We start from the raw sequence: 10,959 nt of genomic DNA, 5'->3' as shown, positions 1-10,959 counted from the left end.
GGTTTTTTGTTTTGTGGTTTTTTTTTTTTTTTTTTTTTTTTTTTTTTTTTTTTTTTTAAATCTAAGCATGCCTGGTGTGTCTGCCCCATTTTCCTCCCACTACACATATATTACTGTTTTAAACATACAAACTATTTAGTCTTGAGTTCTTGAACTGTCAAGGTAACATATTAGGAAACATTAAAATGCGAAATGACAAACAATCTTTAACAATATTGTATTGAAACAGAGATGACATTGTATTTATTTTGAAAAAGTTGGAAAATTGAAAAATTTTAAAATAAAATAGCAAGAAATTTTTAAAAATTCAGTTCACATACACAAAGAAAGCTATCACTTGCCTGGCTAAAATACTCCATTTACAACATTTCGCCTGTAAGCTTTCAGGCTTTTTCACAAAAGTATTCTCCGTATTTTACAGGATGATTAAACTAAAGCATGCTAAAGGTAAAAAGAAACCAAATAAAAATAAAAATAACACCTTTGCAAATACTTCTAGGCTTATCACAAAGGACAATTCTGCATTCTGAAAGGTCTATTCAGAGTCATCGTGTTAGTAAAATATTATTTGGAAGCAGTTTCTAAAACTGGATCTAACATTCATTTGCATGTATCTGCCAAGTTTTTAAATGGTTTAGAAGCTAAACTAAAACATGTTGAAAATGACTCATTGTGGTACCAGAATATGTACTGTAGGAAATAAGGACTCATTTACAAGTGGGAGAAATACACTCACACTTCATCTGTGGGAATTCACTAGACTTCCCTTCCAGTAAACATTATATTTTAAAATAATCATGGAAAATATGTTTCTTTTAACTTAAGTTTATGAAAAGATTTAGACAGCTGGCATAACAAAAGAGACTTACAGAGATAAATGTAAAAGCTATCTTTAAAAATAATTCACAAATAATTCTGCCAAAAGATATAAATTTAGCAATAAAAAAAAGTTGTAATTCTTTTGCTTACTCTCATGGATAAACTAAAACTCTCTAATACAGTTCTGTATAAACAGATAAATATTTGTGACAAAGGACAACAAGATGATTTTATTGTTTCACAAAGTAGGTAAATGTAAGGGGGTGGGGGAACCTGGCAGGGAAACAAATTACCATAAGGTACCTCTCTTCTAACTTGCAGCATATCAACTACTTTCTGTTCATCCGCACACTTCAGTAATGCAAGTACCTTGTAGCAAATATACTACTTGGAAAAAGTTTTTTTCTCTGAAAAGAGTCATTCATCGGGCACCAAGAAAATAAACCTGAAATGTATCTTATTTATCTGTGTGTACAGAATACTTTGAAAAAAGCCCAGAACTTTGACGCAATGCAGAAATTAGACCCAGGTTTCACAGCTTGTGACAGAGAACAGTGTCATAAGGGACAAACCTAAACCCCCAGCCCTACTAGCCTCTAAAAAGTACATTGCCAGTTAAAAACAAAACAAAACAACAAAATTAGCCTAGATGAATGTGTAATGGACAAAGAAGAGACAGTATTTTCTTGCAGTGTTTTAGGTCTAAACATCTCAGAATGAAGATATCAACCAAACCTTCACTCCACCAAATTCTGGCATTTCCCAGGGGCACAGGATTTACATTAATCACACTGTGTTTGCCCTCACTGCTTAGAGAAACAGTCTATGTTGAGTATACTCAGATTCAAGACTCAGTTAATTGCCTGAAGTGAGGGGCGGTATCACTTTGCACAAACAAAACCTTCTCCCCTTCTCACAGGGTTTTGCACAGGACAAGTTCTCCCCCTTTCTACAACCCCCAACCAATTCTAGTGAGCTCAGCAAGGTATCCAAGGAAAAAAAAGGAGGAGGAAGATGTAACTTTTTCAAGCATTTTGAAACTTATGATATTAATTATATTTCTGGAAGGCAAAAGGTTAAGATCTCAAGAGAAATCAGAGCAAACATTAAGAAAAATTTCAGAAGGGATGAATCAGTTGAATCAGTGTACTTCTATATCTGTTTACCCATGGCAACAAACACTTTCCATGAAACAATTAGAATATCCATGAAAATAATTCCAGATGACAAGTTCCACATCAAAGACTAAACTAGATAAATACTACTGCATGTGTATGTATATAATGTTAAAATATCAGCCAAGAATTGCAGCACTTTGACAATATATCCAATATTTAAATTTTGGAAGAGACATACAAATAGGCTTGTAACTGCAAGTATGTACATTTACATTTTATGTGCATATTATGAGATCTAACTTTTTATAAAAAGACTGACAGGTAAACGCGTTTTACATAACACCCAAGATTCAACTCAAAGGAACCTAAATTACATTTCTAATACACTTATTTCTACAACTATGCTGCCACTTGATGGAAAAAATTTACTTCCCTTTAAGAGGAGGCTTCTCGAGTTATGCTGTCTATATTCACTCTGAGGGGGAGAAGCTGGAATAAGCTATGAAAGGTTTTTGGCTTCTGGAGTACCTGTAAGGGTCACACATACACACTCCCTACCCTCTCCATGCTTCAGGAAAGCAGTTTGTGGGGTGGTCTGTGCAACATCAGAACTACAGAAGCCCCTTATTTCTTGTAGTAAAGACCCTTGATTTACTCTTTCATATGCACCCTTCCATTCCATCTCTGTTGTCCAGGTTCTCCATCCTTACTGCCTCTCACCACACTCCTCCTACCACCGAATTATAAATCCTTTCACTAATCATTGCCAGCTACCATGAGCAGTCCAGCAGAGTTACTTCCATGCAGCTCTCTTTCAGAGGTCCATCCAGAACAAATGTTCCCATCTCACTTTGGTCTTGCTTGAAATTCTAAGTAACTTTTTTTTCCTTTTTTCTTTCCTAAAAATAAAGGCAGTTCACCCCTCTGTGCTGAGTGATATAAATAACTCAAAGTAGTACCACCCTTCTGGTGTCCCCACAATTCAACTGTCATGTCACATCTACATGTCATGTAATGACTATGGCTACATGAAGTTTGGTAAAAATGCTGCTAACATATCACAATTATCACCCTACAGCTCTCCAGTGTCAAGGTATTTCTTAGCAAGCTCTTCAACTCTTGTTAACTATGCATTGAACATTAATTGCATGTTCATTTTGCTGGTCTCACAAAATATTCTTACAGAATTACCCAGATAGTCATATAAGTAGACACAATTGTGCCTTTAGATTGTTTAGCTAGAAACACAAACAGCTGTAAAAATTATCTAAATAGCTTTGCACTGAGTAAACTAAAGGACGTGTCCTTCCCACTATCCACCATGTGATGCAATACTTCAGTGCTGAAGGCATGTAATTTCAAAAAAAAAAAACATTTACTGGTCACCCTAAAAGTAAACAACTCTCTGAGCCAACCTTGACAAAGTCTGGGATACATTCCTGATGAAATCTTACCTAGAAACAAGGGAAGTCAGGCCTCCAACCCTGATCTTCCCATTCTCTTTTCATAGAGACACCAGACAAGCCAATCTCACGAAGAGAGAAAGCACCAAACAGGCTGCCAAGGACTCGTGTGGTTGTTCCATCAGTTGAGAACGGTGCTTTCATCAGCTGTGAGCACTACACCAAAGTACTGTACGTCCCTCTCATTGGAAAGTCCTCAGTATGATTAAGATAGGCATATTCAATGCTGGGATGGACTAATGCCCAAGGCAAATAGTTCCCTGTGGCAAACAGCCTGAAAATACCTTGGCTCACTAATGTACAGCATTTTGGTGACGTGTTCATGAATGGATACAGAACGATGGTTCTTTATTCGTAGCTGAATAAATGAAGTCCTATGAGTAAATGGACCAGCTACCCTCAGTTCCAGAACAATATGCTACCCTTTGCCTTATTCATGAGAGTTACCTGAAACAGGTAACACCACCCTGTAAGTGAGGACCAGGCTGAGAACAGTTGTTACTCTTCCAGTTATACACAACATTTTTTAAGGACTTTGAATCTGATTCTGCAGAAGCCAAGCTCTGGCCAAAACTGGGCCCAAAGCTCCCTCTTAGAAATATTAGTCTTCATGACTAACGCTTCAGAGCTTCCTGCGAGTTTATTATGAGATCCATAAGATCACAAAGCTGTAATTTCCTTCTCAAACCACAAAAACACCTATTTGGACAGACTGTTCTTCACCACTTCATTATCAAGATACGAGTATAAACTCAGAATGTCATTCCAGAATATTATTACTAAAAGAAAACTTACGGTTTTATTAGGCAGAAATAATATTACATAAACAGTCATACATTAAATATATAAAAAAAATTTGTACAGCTCTAAAGAAAATACAATATCCTTGCTTTGAAGAATTTAGCTTTTGAATAGGCAGTATCATACATAGTTTTGGTAGACATATGCAACTAACAATCACTGCATGTATTTATGAGCATGTTGATATTTGTGACTTGTTTTCCTCCTGTATTCTAAAACCCGTGTACTTGAATTTGCTATAAATGGGTTCGTTTCTCATCTGCCATTAATATTTTGGGCTACCTAATGCAGCTAGGGGGCTTCACTCATACATTGAATTCTTCACTCTCAGATGGTTAGAAACATTCCAGAAATAAATATTAGTTGTATAGATAAGCTGATATATGTAAAAATCTTTTTTGAAAAATAAAAAATAAACTCACATTTACTTCAGATAAATGCTTTTGTTTATATCGGGTCATCACATCCAGCCTAGACTTTTCAAACTGACACAAAGCAGATAAAGTAAAGAGGTTTAAGTGTCTCCTAGTGTTTCACAGCTTCTGTTCTACATAGAATAGCTGTATATGGCATAGCTGTAGTGCACCAGACAAAAGGCTCTGTCTCCAACTATAGCCAGAAGTGTATGTTCTGAGAAGAGCAAGAAAAACTCCTGCAGAGATTGTATTTCTACTTATTCCTCCATCACTAGTGTCCAACTATTTCTGTCTCCAGGATTTTCTGAATTGAATGTGGTTTATACTTGCTAGGTAATTCTCAAATTTATCTCTGACCTTTCCCAGTCTCCTTTTGAACCCCTGTAAACTTTTAGCACCTGAAACATCATTCAGTAAGGAGTTCTAAAGGACCCCTATTTGCTCATCTAGTCAGTGCTCATAGTTATTGAGAAGCTGTGAGCAGTGAATCACAGAAGTGTGTGTACGTATGCATGGGGGATACTAAAAATCCCACCAAAATCATGGACTGAGGTGGAAGTTTCTACCCTGTAATTCGAGAAATTGCAGCAGCACCCTTATACCATAACTTGGAAAGCAGCAATTTATAGCTGCTTTCCAAGTTATTCTCAAAGGACACCGATACATTTTCAACCCTTCTAGGCTAACAAAAAACCTAAGGACTTAAAAGTAAATAGTTTCTCAGGTACCCAGCATAATAGCTATCCCAGAATTTTGCCTTTACTAATCTTGATGTTTTAAGATTAAGGCATTTTGGCTAGCAGGAAATGAATAGGTGAAACATGAATATCAAGGCTTAAGGATAATCTTTACGATATGAGGATATGTTCCTATTACAACCTCACTAAAGCATCCTTCAGAGGTCAATAATATTTTGTGAGAATGATTTCTTAGGAGCTGGGGCAAGAGGAACTGAAATAAAGATTTCTAGAGCTATAAATATAATCACTGAACATTCCTTGCACAGTAAGAGAATAAACTTCAAAGCCTGTGTTAAAGATGTAATGAAGCTCAGAAAGGTCAGCCAACAAACTAACTTATCATTCCTATGAGTCTTGACACTGATGATTCTACAACATCAAGACAGTTATAGTTATGAGGTGACTGGTTACACAGCTTAAAGTATCCACTCTGGAAGAAGACTATCTTATGTAGGTTTGTTAAATTTTGAGATGCTTATTTGGGAGCAAAGACAACAAAGCATGCCCTAGCAAGCATGCAGTCTTCCTAACAGTACTACTCATCTATTTGATCTAACCAGTCAATTAGGTTTTATATCCATCAAGATGTAAATTCCAACTAAACTTATCCTCAGAAGAAAAAGGAAGAAGAGTAGGAGCCTCCCTAGTCATTCCAGTAGAAATACAGGATGGATAGAACTGGTTTTGTTAGGGATCTCAGTGCTGCTCCTACAGCTTGGAAACAACTAGACTGAGTCACCTGGGCAATGGACTTTTTTCTCTGCTTCTCCATTGCACTATCGCTCCTGGTCCTTTCACTGCCACCTCTGCATTGATTCCAAATTTCCAAGGGGGTTTCTCATAGCAATTTCCATGACATTCATTGAATTTACCCTTTTAGCTCCATCTTGTACTTACCTTCATCTTGTTCTCCTGATGAGAAAGTTGTTTTTTTACGGGAAATGTGTAGCAGTTACTTTGGCTAGGGCTGAAATCTAGACCAGGTTTACGCTGAGTAAAGGGCCCAGCTATACTCTGCTATAAATCCTAAGCGTTATCTAAATTACATATACACATCACATAGAGGTTGAATATAGCAGCAAGAAATGCTTATTAAAAAAAAAAAAAAAGTATTTTAGAAAACACTAATGAAGTTAATTGAAGATTTAAAGTAGTGGTCATTTTCAAGACCTACACAGCTCTTCAAGGGATTACAAAATAACTTAAAACAGAAAAGTAGCAGCTGTGCCTAGGGAGTAAAAGGTTGTGACAGTAGTTTTTAAACTAGGGATATGGAAGCTTTGGCAAAGAAATATTTTGGCCAGAAGTTTTCAGCATGGATCTTTTTCCATTCATTATTTAAATCCTCATTTATTCAGATAGTCTCGAAGAGATAATAGGCCCTTATTTAAATATTAGCAGTAAGTCCAGCACGCAAACACATTGACTTAATCATTTTTAAGATTAGAATCGTCTCATTGCAGTCAGCAACATCTGGATTATAAAATACTGCTAATAGAATGGACAAAATTAATTTTAATGTTTCTATTAACAATGAATGTATAATGTAATAAATGCTAATCTAATAATGAGATTCTTGCACACTCAGCAGAGATTCTAAAAGCAAAGTATAACATTTATTTATTCAGCAAATGTATCCGATTATCTTCTCATCTAAGATAGCCCTCTAGGCTTGTCTGCCATTAATAAGATATAGGGATCTTAATTTAATCTAATTTTATCACTCATTTTATGAACAGGATTGATCACCTTTCTCCACCTACAAATCTGCAGAGTGATGACTAAACTCAGATAGCATTAATCTCACCTCCAAATTAATTTTAAAAAGTATCACAATTGCAAAGAAAATGGATGTAAAAAAGGATTAAAATTATAAAGATTAATGTATGGAAAAAGCAATCTCCAAAATGTATGCACAGCTTGCAGCTGATTGAAAAGCATTAAACACACGCAAATATACAGATAATTTTTGCTTATTTTTTAAACCTATGAAGCATAGACAACTACTATCAAGAAATATCAGTGACTTTTATTCCATTTTGCTTTTTATTTGAGGAGGGCACTTCTAAATAGAAACACTAAAAATACTCCTAAAGGTAGTTTTACCTGTAGCAGATTGCCCATTATAAATGTAACAATTTTAAATAGCTGAGCTGTACACATCAATGCAGAAATGTTTAAATAATTCACAATCCTTTGAAATCTTTATAGAACAAATGTAAGGCTTTAAACTATTGTTTGAAGCCATTGCCCTGACTTTCTCAACTCAACAGCAAAATCATTGTTTAAAAATGTCCTTTCATCATCCATGTGTATTCAAATAAGAAAAAGAAAGTACATACCTCATAAACAGAACCAGGAATTTAAAATTCCCATTAGTTTTTACAAAACTGATTTTTTTTAATAAATAGTGGCCACTGCAAAGTTGAAGGAATAGTATTGTCATAATACAATTTTCTTGAATACTCTTTTTTTGTTCGCTGCATACCTCTTTTGCTTCTTTTCATTTTATTATTACAAACACAGGAAAAGAAAGGTTGCCTTGAGTACATCATTTGAGCAGCAGTCAACTGTAATGGAGTACACTTTTTTTATCACTAAGAAAAATAAAATTTTGTAAAATCACACCATGCATAGATTTGCCTTATCTTCCCAGTAATTCTGGAATTTTTAAGCCAGTTTCCACAGAGAGCAGAGCTGTTAACAGTCCTGGAAAAAGACATTATACTCCTTAAGATTTAAAGGAAGTGAACAATCAAAGGCAAGAGATGGGTCTTGTAGGCATCCCCTGAGGTGAAGTACTCTTCTAGGAGTTAACCTCATATTAGACCTTAGAGTTCACTTTGGACTAAGGAACCATTTGAGGCTGATGTTGCACCTTATATGAAAATAGAAAATTTAACAAGGAGGAAAATAACGATAGGAAACTAGGATGTATTTTCTTCTACTTTTTGGTGCCTTTTTTTTTTTCTGGTTGGTTTTTTTTTGGCAAGGAGAAATGATTAACAGATTAACAGTCAATAGTCTGAAAATTACACACCAAAATATAGTATATAGTATCTACACTTTACTGTATTAGATGATGGAGCTGTTATACAATTTATCCTCATTCAACCTCTAGTCCTCAATTAAGTTAATAAAGCTTTAAAATTAGAAAAAGTCTTAGACACATTATCAGCTTTTTCAGAGTAAAAATGTTTCCATTCAGTCATTTTTTTTAGAACATGTGACACTGACCACAGTTTAATCCAAAATATCACATCAGTTAAGGTTTTTCATTGCCACAGGTAAACGAAACATGGATTTTCACACAGAATTTACAGCTGTATAATAGCAGAGAGCAACAAAAGTTACAGCCTGACATCATAGCAGTCTACATTGAGGTCAAAACAGCAGACTCCTTCTCAATATGACTCTTTCAAGAATATTACCACTTGGGTATTTTCTTGGCATCTGTAAACAGGTGTTTACAAAAAGCTATCACAAACATCATTAAGAAAAATGAAAATAACTGCACTTGACTAGAAAATTGAGTATTAGTTACACTTCTGATCACAAGATTTGCCAGGGGCTTTATGTAACCACCATTCAGGCCAGTCAACATTCCACATACTTCTGAGACTTTCAAATGTGTTTATACAGATTATGATGCCAGTGGTAACTACGATGAGTCACCTTGTTTTCACTAAAGTAGAACTAGCTGTTATAATCACTTAAATATAGATTTGGACAACACAGGTACTCTTTTTTTTGTCTTAGGGGCTTCTGGTGATACTAGAAAATTTCTTTGTTCCATGGAACTGTCACATGTCAGTCCGCAGTACCTTCAGAATTCAGTCTCTTAAGTCAAGGCACTTATTCCATGTCATCATGTCAGTTTGTTACAATGCAGTTCATTTAGGTTGATGATTTGGAATGTGGAAAAAGTCAGCGTCTTGATATCAGTACTGTGGTTATAAGGGAGGTAGTGTTCAAGATAGACACCTACATTTTAAAGAATGGAAGCATGTGTTTTCCTTCTTCCCAAGCAGAAGTTTCAGAAGTCTGAAAAGCATAATCTTCTGAGGCATAATCTACTTTTTTGAACTCAAAAACCCAGTTTAATCAGCTTATTAACTTACTTAAATTGAGGAAAGGAGAGTTTTACTTAACTGGAGAGCTTACCACTAGAAAAACTACAGGAGGACAGAAGCATGAGTGTATCAAACAAGATGGCAACAAATGGCATCTTACTAATTCTCCTTTTTCCCCCTCTCTAAAGCTGTCACTTTAAAATCTTTCTTATGTTTTTGATTGTAGGGGAACTGCCTACCTCAAAAAAACAATGTTATGTAAAAAATAACACATTACATGAGTGGGAATATGGCAGAATAGAAAAGTATTTTCTCCACGGTTCTTAAGTTTAAAAATAAATACAGTAAGAATTATAGAGTTGATATTTTCATTAAAAATAAGAATGTGCATACCCAAATTGTTGCACACCAAACCTATTTTCCATAAGATATGGACTCCCCACGTGTCATAGTAAGTCTTATCACAGTGAAATGTAGAAGTCTCATCAGAAAGAAAAACACAGTTGACTCACTTCAGCATCTTGACTCAGGAGGTTAGTCTTGAACCAAGTTTCCTGGTTGTCTCCTTTTAACCAGCTTTGATTTTCACATTTTGATTTGCAATGTGGAGCCATCATCTCTGAGTTTGCTAAATGAATTCCTTTCTGAGAATCTAAGAACACCTACAATGCACTCTAGCTACTAAATGGCATTCAGGACCCTTGGGCCCATTCAGTCTGAACTAGAATTAACCTGAAGTCAAACCCCTGAAACTCAGTGTGGGTAAAGTCTCCTAACCCATCTCATTTACTCTAGAACTCTCTCTATTGGTTCACACAACTAGTTAGCAATAACATTTTTTTCAGTCTTTAAGCAATGCTATTTCTTCAGCAATATTACCACAGCAATTTAGAAGTTGTACATAAAAGTTAAAAAGTTGAATTAGTTTGTGTCTATGCTTAAGTTAACAACTTTTTCATGGATTACTACTCGTAATTAAAAATAATTCCAAGGGAAAAAAAAAGTTCAGATCTATTACTTGCTAGGTAGCACACTTGGTTAATGAACTGACCTTTTCATTTAAAAAAAAAAAAAATTTGGATTAAAAAAATTAATCAAGTCCAAAAGTGAGGACATATGACAAATTTACCAGGTTTGATTACTGTCCATAATCTTAAATCACCTCAATTTACCATAGCTAATATTCTACCTTCACAGGAAGTGAAGACAAGGTGCAGCAGAACATGACAGTGAGACTGCCTGTATACAGGCAGAACACCAGCCAGTTTCCTTCTCCATATGACTACAATTGCACATTTGTATAGACACTATTTTATACATGCAATATGAAAGACTGAGAAAAGACAGCAGTAAGAAAAGCATGCAGCAACCGTAACTACTCATGACCACTGCTCTCTATTCACATTTTACAAAAACTATTCATTGAAGGCATCATACAAGATAGTTTTCTACTTTAAACGAAAGGAAAGAAACGAGAACAGGTTCAGATTTTGACCACTGCTACTGTACAGGATGAAATCCACATTCCT

The 10,959-nt window shown here is 35.2% G+C and overlaps 1 protein-coding gene across 1 annotated transcript in view; it reads right to left on the bottom strand.

Moving 5' to 3' along the window:
• The window catches only part of PIBF1 (progesterone immunomodulatory binding factor 1), a gene marked incomplete at its 5' end in the record, with an annotated part of 93,528 nt that overhangs the window by 70,162 nt on the left and 12,407 nt on the right, over positions 1-10,959 (bottom strand). The window lies entirely within an intron of this gene.

This window comes from Merops nubicus, unplaced genomic scaffold (assembly GCF_000691845.1).
Source record: "Merops nubicus isolate BGI_N331 unplaced genomic scaffold, ASM69184v1 scaffold1049, whole genome shotgun sequence".
In the NCBI taxonomy this organism is placed as follows: Eukaryota; Metazoa; Chordata; class Aves; order Coraciiformes; family Meropidae; genus Merops; species Merops nubicus.
Note: the sequence above shows the minus strand (reverse complement) of the source record. Positions and strands in the feature narration are given on the sequence as shown.